This window comes from Diceros bicornis, chromosome 4 (assembly GCF_020826845.1).
Source record: "Diceros bicornis minor isolate mBicDic1 chromosome 4, mDicBic1.mat.cur, whole genome shotgun sequence".
Lineage (NCBI taxonomy): Eukaryota > Metazoa > Chordata > Mammalia > Perissodactyla > Rhinocerotidae > Diceros > Diceros bicornis.
This window is the reverse complement of record NC_080743.1, coordinates 78,417,714-78,431,902: the sequence shown is the minus strand read 5'-3', so window position 1 is coordinate 78,431,902 and position 14,189 is coordinate 78,417,714. Positions and strand designations below refer to the sequence as shown.

The following is a 14,189-nucleotide window of genomic DNA, read 5'->3' as shown; positions in this document are numbered from 1 at the left end:
GTTTTCCTCTTCCTTACTTTACTCTGTTCTTTGCTTGAAAAACTGTCCTTATTCTCAATGAATTAATGGGTACGGGTTGACCACTTAAAAGTCATTAGGACGGTCCCAATTCTTAAGACTCCAGTTGCAGGTTTCGCTTTCGGAACTCGGAGTTGTGCCCCTTCCCTCCTGCCTATGACCTTATCCTGAGCCAAGAGACAATTCCCACAACAGGAATCCAGCTGGAGGAAAAGTACCAAGCTTGCCAAGAGCTCGGGAAATTTCCTCACAGGGAGACGGTTATAAAGGATGGGCAGAATGTCCCTCTGAGCTGAGAGCTTCTACTCTGACCTCTATGTTTCTCTCTCTTGAGACCATTCACCAGGTGCCCATTGGCCAGGCAATGGGGAAGATTTACTGGGGGACAAACTTTGGGGACGCCCCAATTGCCCCTTGCTAAAGGAACCCGATGTAACCTTGTGGCAGGACACCGCACATAGGTTCAGGGGGATTTTTTGGTAACGTGCCTCTTTTTGTCTTATTTCTTTTCTGTTTCCATAGGACATGGGAGCCTCTAGCTCTATACCCAAAGACTCCCTTTTGGGTTGTCTCTTAGACAACTGGGCCGGATTTGAGCTTCAAGACCTAAAGAAAAAGAGACTAATCTTTTATTGCAACACTGCCTGGCCCCAATATGTCTTAAATGACAGTGAAAAGTGGCCTGAAAATGGAACTCTAAATTCTAACACCATTTTTCAACTGGACCTCTTTTGCTGACGTTTGAGGAAATGGTCTGAGATTCCATATGTCCAGGCATTTATGGCTTAAAGCTGGGACCCTGACCTCTGGGCTGTTTGTCGAATGTGTTTGGCTACTCCCCAAAAGACCGACAAGACTGCAGACATCTTAGACGACGACTGCCTGGTCAGACCAATTCTAAGGCCTCCACCTACAACCCCAGAGGCCCCTCCTGATGTAGAAAGAACATCTACCTCTCCTCCTTCCTCTGAGGGCTCAAAACAACAAGACCCCTTAAGTCCAGCAGGACACACCCGCAGCGGGGCATCCTATAATTCTGGTCAGTTCCCCCTTCAGGAAGTAGTTGATGGAGAAATGGGCAACATTCAAGACCATGTCCCTTTCTTTATGTCAGACTATGGCTCAAATAAAGTTTCAGTTAGGACGATATTCTGAAAATCTCTATAAGTTCATTGATGGCTTTCAGCAACTCGCCATGATGTTTGAGTTACCATGGCAGGAAATACATATATTGTCCTGACTCAATGTTGTACTACAGATGAGAAAGCACGCATTTGGGCTGGGGCTCGAGAGTTCCTTGATGAGCTCCATGCTAGAGATTGACATCGATATCCTGTAGGGGGCACAGCAGTGCTGGACACAGACCGTGGCTGGGATTATCAGGATGAGCAGGGGAAAAAGAAATCATCTGATAACATGCCTGATAGAGGGAACGAAAAAAGGATTTATTAAACCTGTGAATTTTGAAAAACTTCAGAAAGTCACACAAGGAGCAGATGAGAACCCTGCCCTGTTTCAGGGAATACTAGCAGAGGCTATTTGTAAATACGAAAACTTAGATCCTGCCTCTCCAGAGGGCATCACTATTTTAAACATGCATTTTATCAATCAGTCATCTCCTGACATTTGGTGTAAATTAACCAAGTTGGCCCTAGGGCCACAAACCCCCAACCAGCGACTAATGGAGGTGGCCACCCAGGTTTTCAATAACAGAGACCTGGCTATCAAACAAGATAAGGACCTCAGGGCTAAGGTCCAGGGTAAGATACAGGCTCATGTCTTAGTGGCTGCAGTTGTGGGTTGGCCACAGAGACAGATGAATTTGGGGTCTGAAGCTAAATTTAATGATGGGGGTCTACCGAAGTCCCCCTGTTTTAAATGTCAACGGCTGGGACACTGGAGTAAACAATGCCTCAAGAAGGATCTGCCTCCAGGGCCATGTCCTCTTTGCAAAAAGGAGAGACATTGGAAGAGGGATTGTCCTCATCTCCAGAGTGAGAGGGGGCCAAGAACCCATTTCCCCGCCCAAGGAAACAATCTAGAGGATTCAACCTAGAGGGGCCCAGAGGACAGTCCGGCTCCCATTGACATCCAACAGGCTAAGCCTCGGGTTACTCTGGATGTGGAAGGTAAGCAAATCAATTTTCTTATTGTTACGGGAGCCACTTACCCTGTCCTTATTTGCCATGCTGGTCCGACACGTAAATCATCCCATAAGATTGTGGGGATAGATGGAGACTCAAAAGGTTGCATTCAGACTTATCCCCTGACTTGTAAATATCAAGATCAGCTGTTGTCATATTCCTTTCTTGTTTTGCCTACTTTCCCCACCCCGTTGTTGGGTCGAGATTTAATGACCAAGCTGGGAAGTCAATTCCTATTGACGCAGGGAGAAAATAACTTGCTTGTGGCACTCCTTATTGGATCCACAGGTCAACAAATGCCTCCGAATATTCCTGCCCATATACTAAACAAAGTGGATCCCAAAGTATGGGATTGTGCGCTTCCCGGACGAGCCATCACTGCCACTCCTCTATTACTCTTCAAGACCCAACTTGTGTTCCTCCTGTAAACAGTACCCCCTGAGGCCTAAAGCTATACAAGAACTTCAGCCCCTGATTTCTAAATTTCTGGAACACGGGATTCTCTGGAGGTTCAATTGCCCTATAATGCTCCTATGCCTGTTAAAAAGCCCAACAGCCAATATCATTTGGTTCAAGACTTTCGAATAGTTAATGAGGCTGTTGTTCCCACTCATCCCACAGTACCTAATCCCTACACTAGTCTTTCTCAAATACCTGAGGGTGCACAATGGTTTACTGTTTTGGATTTCAAAGATGCTTTCTTTTGCATGCCCTTGGCAGAGAACTCTCAACTGCTTTTTGCTTTCAAAGGGCATTTCTGTAATGAAGCCCTGCCTGTCCAATTGACCTGGGCTGTTTTGCCTCAGGGTTTTCGAGATAGCCCTCACTTATTTGGCTCGGCATTGGAATGAGATTTACGAGACTTAAATCTTAGAGACAGTGGGTTAATACAATATGTAGATGACATCTTAATTTGTATCTTACCAGAGAAACTTCTGATGCTAACACAATTTTAACACTCAACATTCAACTTCCTGGCCCAACACGGTTATCGTGTCACTCCCACCAAGGCCCAAATCTCTGTACAATGGGTTCAATATCTGGGGTCTGAGATCACCTCAAGACATAGGGCTCTATCTCTGGCCAGAAAACAGTCATTTTAGATCTGGTAGCCAGGGAAATAATTTTGCTGATGCCAAGGCCAAACGAGAGGCAAAATGAGACCTACCTCCTCGTTCTTCTTCCTACTCCCCTTAGTCTAGGTGATATTGTTCCTAGATATACTGAAAAAGAAATAAATTTAGCACAGGAAAAAGAATTTTTGCAGGACACTTCAGAGCCGACATCTTGGTTTAAAAACCAACTAGGAAAGCTCTTTGTGCCTAAGGAATTACAATAGAAGCTAGTTAATGGGATTCATTAAGCTACTCATTTGGGCAAACGTTCCCGGACACAATTAATAGGCAAACTTTTTGATGGATTGGGACTAATTTCTACTATAAAACACGTTTGTCGAGCCTGTGCTGTTTGTGCACAAATAAACCCTGAAGGAGGATTAAAGCTGCCTCCACTTTCTCAGCCAGTACAAAGGCAAGGCACCTACCCTGGAGAGGACTGGCAACTTGATTTTACTCAAATACCTCCTTGCCGTGGATATAAATGTCTTTTGGTCTTTATAGATGCCTTTACAGGATGGCTCTAGACGTTTTAACTGCTGCTCAGGGTGGTGTTACCGCACAAAGGGCACAATCTGCTCGCTGCAAGACAAAAGCCCATCGGCAAGAGGCAAGCTGGTGGCAGAGAGAGGGCAGTTTATTACAGCTTGCTAGCAAGGGGGAAGATGGCCGACTAATGTCTCAAGAACCATCTTACAGAACAAAGACTGCAGGCCAGTTATATAGAGGGCTGGTCTCTGAGTAGGGGAGGCATCTGGCCCCACTGTGGGGGCATCCATCTGATTACTGGGTGGAGGCATCTGGTCTTAGTTCCCGGCAGTCTTTGGTTTTACTGGATATGCATCAGAGACTGGAGCCACGCCCTACAGCCTGGTCTTTCAGTTGTCATTGATGATGGCTATCAGCATAGACTTTTTGCCCGGGGGGTCATCACATCACATTCCTAAGGAACTTAAAAGAACAAAGTTATCAACTTACAGCAGCTGGGAGGGGCCATAAAGTCTAGAGTTAGTCAGAGGACATTCCAAGTCACAAGTTTCCCCTCTAAAATATGGCTTCCCTTATGTCAACACTGTATTGAGCCAGTATCAGTGGCACTTGTGCCATCATTAAAACTGAGTGCTGTGTATATATTCCTGATTACCATAATAATGTCACCACTTTACTTGAAGACATGGGAAACAAATCAAGTCCATGTCAGACCCCATACTCTCTTTTAATGATTGGCTAAATTCATCCTGGGGTTCTGGGTTCTGGACGACTATCAAAGCTCTCCTTATTGGATTTAGCAGTCCTCTCGATTCTGTTAATTGTACTATTGATACCCGCTCAATACAGGGTTGACTACCGGAAGCCATATTGTAGAGAGGAAACCATATTGTGACTTGGAATGACCTCTGACTCACTCTAGACTTTACGGCCCCTCCCAGCTGCTGTAAGTTGATAACTTTGTTCTTTTGAGCTTCTTAGGAATGTGATGTGATGACCCCCGGGGCAGAAAGTCTGTGCTGATAGCCATCATCAACGACAACTGAAAGATCAGGGTATAGGGCGTTGCTCCAGTCTCTGATGTGTATCCAGTAGAACAAAAGACTGCCAGGAACTAAGACCAGATGGATGTCCCCACCCTGAGACCAGATGCCTCCACCCAGTAATCAGATAGATGCCCCCACAGTGGGGCCAGATGCCTCCCCTACTCAGAGACCAGCCCTCTATATAACTGGCCTGTAGTCTTTGTTCTGTAAGATGGTTCTTGAGACATTAGTCGGCCATCTTCCCCCTTGCTAGCAAGCTGTAATAAACTGCCCTTTCTCTTCCACCATCTTGCCTCTTGATGATTGGCTTTTGTCTCGCGGCGAGCAGATCGTGCCCTTTGTGCAGTAACAAGATGCTGTCTTTTCTGTTGTTTGTCTGTCAGTTGCCAACAAAGACTTACTTCCTTAACTTTGCCCTCTCGACAGATGATTCTCTCTCATCTTGAAACGGTCACTACATTGTCTGCACTTGACTCTGCAGCAGCCACATTTCAGTCATCTGAAGTCCCTGGTTCCAGTCACACAATCCCCATTTAGGGACAGCTCTATGCCCATACTCAGCAGGAAGTAGATACAGAAGATGGACTGTCACTCATTTCCCAAAGATTTTGGGGGTCAAGGGTTCAGAGGGAAATATGACGTGGTCACCACTCAACCTCACATACCCCTACTTCCTCAATCGCCCCTGGCTGGGAGCAAAGGAATTTACCTCAGGAGGTAATCAATGACTTTAATCTCCTGCTTACATGTTCCTTGAGGCATTTCTCATTCATCCACCCCCATGCCCTAATCTTTGAGCTGACCAGACCACCTAATACTTTTTCCTTTGACATTTTTATGGAATACTGAAAATAGCTAAACTCGTATATAATGGCCCCGCACAGACTCGTCCATGCAGCAGCTCTTTACTGCCCATGCGTCCTGTCCCCATGAAGCTCTGTACTGCCCGTGGGTCCTGTCCCCAGGCAGCTCTGTACTGCCCGTGGGTCGTGTCCCAATGCTGAACACAAAATAAAGGTGCACAAATGAGCGGCTCATGTCTGAAAATTCTTTTTCAACTCGTGACTCAGCGGCCCCACATCATTATCATGCAGATTACCTCACTGGTGCTGATCAGTAAATTTCAGACTGATTGGCTTAAAATTCCACTCCAATTGGTTTAAATTGGTTTAAAATTTCAGACTGATCAGTTTAAAATTTAAATTAAGCTGAAACTGCAATTAGGTTGGGTATTAAGTCTTGGGCTCAGTATAAGTGACTCCATTATGGGCTTGTTGTTTCTTTTTAACACCACACACACACTTCAGATGCCAATGGCAAGAATAGGTTTTCACCTGTGCTTCTGACCAACTGGCTGTATATAGATCCAGTTTCCCGAAATCCCCTCTCTGGATTTGATTGATTTGCTAGAGCCTTTCACAGAACTCAGGAAAACATTTTCTTTTTTTTCACTAGATTACCAGTTGATTAAAAAAGGATATAATTTAGGAACAACCAGATGGAAGAGACTTATAGGGCATGGTACGAGGGAAAGGGCACAGAGCTTCGGTGCCCTCTCTAGGCATAGCACTCCCCTGAATCTCCACGTGTTCACCAACCCAGGAGCTCTCCACACCCAAACCTTTGGAGTTTTTATGGAGGCTTCATTATCATTACACAGGCAGCTGGGCCCGATGGTATAGTGGTTAATATTCAGCACTCTCACTGCCACAGCTGAGGTTCATTTCCCAGTCAGGGAAGCACACCACCATCTGTCAGTTGTCATAAGTGGCAGCTGCATGTTGCTGTGATGCTGACAGCTATGCTACCAATATTTCAAATACCAGCAGGGTCACCCATGGTGGACAAGTTTCCTCAGAGCTTCCAGACTAAGACAGACCAATGTAGCGGAGGAAGAACTATCCCTCTACCCTCTAGGTCCTTCTGGCTGGTCTAAGAATTAAATTGACATGAGGCAGAATAACAGAAAATCAAAGTTTAATAGCATGTATACATGGGAGAAACCCAGGAAATCTGAGTAACTCAACAGAATGGCTGAAGCTGCCATCTTAAATAACATCTTCAGCTAAAGACAAAGGAGGATGTTGGGGGTAGTGGTTTGGGACTTCAAAGGGGAGTAAGGAAATTTACATGGAGATGGAAATGCAAATATTTGGTGAACAAGTATTTGCTGGACCATCTATATAGACAATGTGACTCAAGAGACAGAACTTTGATAAAAATGGGCTTGCTAGTACCTTTTGTCTATGACATCTATTTTACATTATACTATAGTTATCTTATGATATTAGCTCCTTCCAGGAACAGGCCTTCTATCTTACATTCTTTTATTTATTTATTTATTTATCTATCTATTTATTTATTTATTTTTGTGAGGAAGATCGGCCCTGAGCTAACATCTGCCAATCCTCCTCTTTTTTTTTTGCTGAGGAAGGCTGGCCCTGCGCTAACATCCATGCCCATCTTCCTCTACTTTATATGGGACGCCGCCACAGCATGGCTTGACAAGCGGTGTGTCGGTGCGCGCCCGGGATCCGAACTGGTGAACCCCGGGCCACTGCAGCAGAGCACGCGCACTCAACTACTTGCGCCACCGGGCCGGCCCTGGCTTGATTATTTTTAAGAACAAAAGACTCTGAACAAAACTTTGTCCTTCTCCCTAACTGCCTAAAAGAATGTAAGATAGGGGCCAGCCCAGTGGCGCAAGCGGTTGGGTGCATGCGCTCCACTGCGGCAGCCCGGGGTTTGCCGGTTCGGATCCCGGGCGCGTACCAACATACCACTTGTCAAGCCATGCTGTGGCGGCGACCTGTATAAAGTGGAGGAAGATGGGCATGGATGTTAGCCCAGGGCTGGTCTTCCTCAGCAAAAAGAGGAGGATTGGCAGATGTTAGCTCAGGGCTGATCTTCCTCACCAAAAAAAAAAAAAAAGTCAAGCCAAAGAGACACACTTTGAGGTGGCCAATTCTGATCCCCCACACCAGGAAGAAAGACCTGGCCAGCCACTACCGAAAAAATTGGCCATGAAAACCCTGTGAATAATAGTGGAGCATTGTCTGATACAGCACCAGAAGGTGAGAGGATGGCGCAAAAAGACCAGGCAGGGTTCCCATATGCTGTACCCAGGGTCACTAATCGACTAGACAACACTAACAAAAACATTACATACAGATGATTGATTAAATCATCAGCCATTGGTGATTGATTCAACCTCTGGCCCCTCCCTCCTGCAGGTTGGGTGTGGGACCGAAGGTTCCAACCCTCTAATCACATGGGTGGCTCCCCTGGCAACCAGCCCCATCCATAGGTGCTTTCCAAAAGTCATGTCATTAACATTATAAAAGACAACTTTATCGTGCTCATCATGGGAAATTCCAAGCATATTAGAAGCTTTGTGCCAGAAACGGGGATGAAGACCACATCCATATTTCTTATTATAAATCACAATATTACATTAGTCTAGTAGGAGATATTTATTGGCTACCATAGCAAGACTAATTCCTGATCTCCAGGCTTGTGAGTGTGACGTTGCTGAAACTCCACCTTTTTGGTCAGGATTGGTGAAGGAGTTGGGTGTGGCTGAGAGTATAGATTGGAGACAATACCTACAGCAGAGCAGAGAAGAAATCACATTACATTAGTCTACTCAGTGCCTCCAGTATGCCATGTGCATGTTTATCATGCAAGCTTCCTCATGGTCTGCTAAGAAATGGTCTCCAGGGGCCGGCCCCATGGCTTAGCAGTTAAGTGCGCACGCTCCGCTACTGGCGGTCTGGGTTCGGATACCGGGCGGGCACCGACGCACTGCTTCTCCGGCCATGCTGAGGCCGTGTCCCACATACAGCAACTAGAAGGATGTGCAACTATGACATACAACTATCTACCAGGGCTTTGGGGGAAAAAAAAAAGGAGGAGGATTGGCAATAGATGTTAGCTCAGAGCCGGTCTTCCTCAGCAAAAAGAGGAGGATTAGCATGGATGTTAGCTCAGGGCTGATTTTCCTCACAAAAAAAAAAAAAAAAATTAAAAAAAAAAAAAGAAATGCTCTCCATCTTCTCTCAATTTAGCCAAATTCTACCCATCCTTTATTGTCTAGGTCAGCTCAATTCCCTTCCTTAGTATATTTCCATGAGTAGAGTCTCTAGAGTCTTCTCCCTCTGTTACAGCACAAAAAGGGGGTTCTCCTCCCAATGCACATAAAAAGCCAATAATTATGCCACCAGCTTTTTGAGAAATGAAAAGGCTTTATTGTGACGTTGACCAGCAAAGAAACAAGAGTCAAGGCTCTCAAATCTGTCTCGCCACTCCAGGGCTTGGGGCAAAACCTAAGAGGTTAGGGGAATAGGCTGATACATGGTAATGCTGGTGGGGCAAGTTTTGATTGGAGAACTTTAAACATTTATGGTAAGATGTGGAAGGGGCATTAACACTGGATCTTCCTAGACAATGGATACTTTGCTTCTGATGAGAGTCCAACTTTCAAGTTCCAGTCACTGATGAGAGTCCGACTTTCAAGTTCCGGTCACGTCCCAGTTCTTTGGTTCTGTGAAGGGGTGAATGTTTGGCTCTGGGTGTTATTTCAGGTCAAGATTTTCTCCTCTGCCCATGCTCTGACGACATGACTTGCAATTTTTTTTGGCTCACTGGCCCTGGAAAACAACTCTTAATCACTCTGTTGATATGATGGGGTCAGTTCAAACTGATCCTAGTGGGCCTATGGTTATACCTCTTCTGACCTGGTAGCACTGTTACAGCCACTCATTGAACTCTTCCTGGCGATGTTACTTAGCTTTTCCCTTGTGTATTTATCTCTTATTTAGATTTGAGCTTCTTGAAGCCAGAGACTAGATCTTTTCTTTGGGGGGGGGCAGACATACTACTTTATTTATTGTGAAATTTTGTTGTAAAATTATTGTTTATCAGTCACCATATAAGTGCGTCGCTCCACCCCTTGTGCCCACCCCACAACCCCCCTGGCCCCTGGTAACCACTAAACAGTTCTATCTGTCCGTGTGTTGGTTTATCTTCCACATATGAGTGAAATCATGCACTGTTTGTCTTTCTCTTTCTGGCTTATTTCGCTTAACATAATACCCTTCAGGTCCATCCATGTTGGTGCAAATGGGACGATTTTGTCATTTTTTATGGCTGAGTAGTATTCCATGGTATATATATACCACATCTTCTTTATCCATTCATCAGTCGAGGGACACGGGTTGCTTCCACGTCTTGGCTATAGTGAATAACGCTGCAATGAACATAGGGGTGCATAAGCCTCTTTGGATTGCTGATTTCAGGTTCGTTGGGTAGATACCCAATAGCGGGATAGCTGGATCATTTTTAATTTTTAGTTTTTTGAGGAATCTCCATACTGTTTTCCACAGAGGCTGCACCAGTTTGCATTCCCACCAGCAGTGGGTTAGGGTTCCCATTTCTCCACAGCCTCTCCAGGATTTGTTGCTTTTTGTCTTGGTGATTTTAGCCATTCTAACGGGTGTAAGATGACATCTTAGTGTGGTTTTTTTTTTTTGTGAGGAAGATCAGCCCTGAGCTAACATCCATGCTAATCCTCCTCTTTTTGCTGAGGAAGACCGGCTCTGAGCTACCATCTATTGGCAATCCTCCTCCTTTTTTTTTTTCCCAAAGCCCCATTGGATAGTTATATGTCATAGTTGCGCATCCTTCTAGTTGCTGTACGTGGGACGCGGCCTCAGCATGGCCGGAGAAGTGGTGCATTGGTGCGCGCCTGGGATCCAAACCCAGGCCGCCAGTAGTGGAGCGCGCGCACTTAACCGCTAAGCCACGGGGCCGGCCTTATCTTAGTGTGGTTTTGATTTGCATTTCCCTGATGATTAGTGATGTTGAGCATCTTGTCATGTGACTATTGGCCATCTGTATATCTTCTTTGGAGAAGTGTCTGTTCATTTCCTCTGCCCATTTTTTGAGTGGGTTGTTTTTTTGTTATTCAGTTGTGTGAGTTCTTTATATATTACGGAAATTCACCCTTTGTCAGACATATGGTTTGCAAATATTTTTTCCTAGCTGGTGGGTTCCCTATTCATTTTGATGCTGGTTTCGTTTGCTTTGTAGAAGCCCTTTAATCTGATGAAGTCCCACTTGTTTATTTTTTCTTTTATTTCCCTTGTCTGAGTAGACATGGAATTCAAAAAGATCCCTTTATGGCTGATGACAAGTAGCGTACTACCTATATTTTCCTCCAGGAGTTTTATGGTTTCAGGTCTCACCTTCAGGTCTTTGATCCATGTTGAGTTAATTTTTGTGTATGGCGAGAGAACATAGTCTACTCTCATTCTTTTGCAAGTGGCTGTCCAGTTTTCCAGCACCATTTATTGAAGAGACTTTTCTTTCTCCACTGTGTGTCCTTAGCACCTTTGTCAAAGATTAGCTGCCCGTAGATATGAGGTTTTATTTCTTGGACTTTCCATTCTATTCCATTGATCTGTGTGTCTGTTTTTGTGCCGGTACCATGCTGCTTTAATTATTAACGCTTTGTAGTATGTTTTGAAGTCAGGGATTGTGACGCCTCCAGCCTTGTTCTTCTTTCTCAGGATTGCTTTAGTTATGCGGGGTCTTTTGTTGCCCCGTATGAATGTTAGTATTCTTTGTTCTATTTCTGTGAAGAATGTCCTTGGGATTCTGATTGGGATTGCATTGAATCTGTAGATTGCTTTAGGTAGTATGGACATTTTAACTATGTTTATTCTTCCAATCCAAGTGCATGGAATCTTTTTCCATTTCTTTACGTCATCATTGATTTCACTCAATAATGTCTTATAGTTTTCATTGTATAGGTCTTTCACTTCCTTGGTTAAATTTATTTCTATATTTTATTCTTTTTGTTGCAATTGTAAATGGGATTGTCTTCTTGAGTTCTCTGTTAGTTCATTGTTGGTATATGGAAATGCAATTGATTTCTGTTAGTTGATTTTGTACCCTGCCACTTGGCTGTAGTTGTTGATTATTTATAATAGTTTTCCAATGGATTATTTAGGATTTTCTATATATAAGATCATGTCATCTGCAAACAGCGAGAGTTTCACTTCTTTGTTGCCTATTTGGATTCCTTTTATTCCTTTTTCTTGCGTAATTACTCTGGCCAGATCCTCCAGTACTGTGTTGAATGAGAGTGGCAAGAGTGGGCACCCTTGTCTTGTCCCTGTTTTCAGAGGGATGGCTTTCAGTTTTTCACCATTGAGTATGATGTTGGCTGTGGGTTTGTCATATATGGTCTTTATTATGTTAAGGTACTTTCCTTCCATACCCATTTTGTTGAGAGTTTTTACCATAAATGGATGCTGGATCTTGTCAAAAGATCTATCGAGAAGGTCATATGGTTTTCATTCCTCGTTTTGTTAATGTGGTGTATCACGTTGATTGATTTGTGGATGTGAACCATCCCTGTGTCCCTGGTATAAATCCCACTTGATCATGGTGTATAATCTTTTTAATGTATTGCTGTATTTGGCTTGCCAATATTTTGTTGAGGATTTTTGCATCTATGTTCATCAGGGACATTGGTCTGTAGTTTTCCTTCTTAGTATTGTCTTTGCCTGGCTTTGGTATCACGGTGATGTTGGCCTTGTAGAATGTGTTGGGAATGTGTTCCATCTTCCTCTATTTTTTGGAATAGTTTGAGAAGGATAAGTATTAGGTCTTCTTGGAATGTTTGGTAAAATTCTCCAGAGAAGCCATCTGGTCCTGGACTTTTATTTTTGGGGAGGTTTTTTTTTTTTTCATGAGGAAGATCAGCCCTGAGCTAACATTCATGCCAATCCTCCTCTTTTTGCTGAGGGAGACCTGCTCTGAGCTAACATGTATTGCCTATCCTCCTCCTTTTTTCCCCTTTTTCTCCCCAAAGCCCCAGTAGATAGTTGTATGTCATAGTTGCACACCCTTCTAGTTGCTGTATGCGGGATGCCACCTCAGCATAGCCGGAGAAGCGGTGTGTCAGTGCGTGCCTGGGATCCGAACCTGGGCCACCAGTAGTGGAACGTGCGCACTTAACCGCTAAGCCATGGGGCCGGCCCCTGGGGAGGTTTTGGATTACTGTTTCAATCTCTTTACTTGTGGATTGGTCTATTCAGGTTCTCTATTTCTTCTTGATTCAGTTTTGGGAGGTTGGATGAGTCTAGGAATTTATCCATTTCTTCTAGATTGTCCAATTTGTTGACATATATTTTTTCATAGTATTCTCTTATAATCTTTTCTATTTCTGTGGTATCTGTTGTAATTTCTCCTTTTTTCATTTCTAATTTTATTTATTTGAGCCGTCTCTCTTTTTTTCTTGGTGAGTCTGGCTAAGGGCTTGTCAATTTTTTTATCTTCTCAAAGAACCAGCTCTTTGTTTCATTGTTCCTTTCTTCTGTTTTTTTTATTTCAATTTCATTTATTTCTGCTCTGATATTTATTATTTCCCTCCTTCTGCTGACTTTAGGCTTTGCTTGTTCTTCTTTTTCTAATTCTGTTAGGCATAGTTTGAGATTGCTTATTTGGGCTTTTTCTTTTTTGTTGAGGTGGGCCTGTATTGCTATGAGTTTCCCTCTCAAGACTGCTTTTGCTGCATCCCATATGAGTTGGTATGGTGTATTTTCATTTTCAATTGTTTCCAGATATGCTTTGATTTCTCCTTTAATTTCGTCAATGATCCATTGGTTGTTTAGTAGCATATTGTTGAGTCTCCACAGCTTTGTCACTTTCCCAGTTTTTTCCTTGTAGTTGAGTTCTAACTTCATGGCATTATGGTCTGAAAAGATGCTTGTTATGATTTCAATCTTCTTAAATTTATATAAGCATGTCTTTTTTCCCAACATATGGTCTATTCTTGAGAATGTTCCATGTGCGCTTGAGAAGAATGTGTAATCTGCTGTGTTTGGATAGAGTGCTCTGTATATGTCTATTAAGTTCTTCTCATCTAGTTTTTCGTTTAGGTCCATTATTTCCTTATTTATTTTCTGTATGGATGATCTGTCCATTGATGGGGGGGGAGACTAGATCTTATATCTTATTTTATAATATCCTCAGTACCTAAAAAAGTCTTCTACTTGGCAGTTCATGCCATACAGTATCACTTGCATCTAATACAGTAAATACTTTTAGGTGGCAGTGACTAATATTGGAAAATCGCCATCCCTATTACTGCAAAATTTTAAAATTTAATTTATATCATAAGTTAAATCATGCCCTCTCTCCCTCTGAAATGTAACTAAACACAGTTTAAATTCATTTTAACTTTTTTTTTGTGTGTGAGGACAATCAGCCCTGAGCTGACATCTGCAAATCCTCCTCTTTTTTTACTGAGGAAGACTGGCCCTGGGCTAACATCTGTGCCCATCTTCCTCCACTTTATATGCGATGCT

At 43.5% G+C, this 14,189-nt stretch overlaps 1 protein-coding gene across 2 annotated transcripts in view; it reads left to right on the top strand.

Annotated features, from left to right (window-relative positions):
- The window catches only part of SPATA45 (spermatogenesis associated 45), a 29,824-nt gene that overhangs the window by 315 nt on the left and 15,320 nt on the right, over positions 1–14,189 (top strand). Inside the window, exons 2-3 of one of the 2 annotated variants that reach the window (XR_009219853.1) lie at positions 541–2,147; positions 5,239–5,841. The gene's annotated coding sequence lies outside the window, so the exon portion shown is untranslated. Of the gene's footprint in view, positions 1–540; positions 2,148–5,238; positions 5,842–14,189 lie in introns of those variants that run through there. The other variant, XM_058539831.1, reaches the window with a different exon arrangement.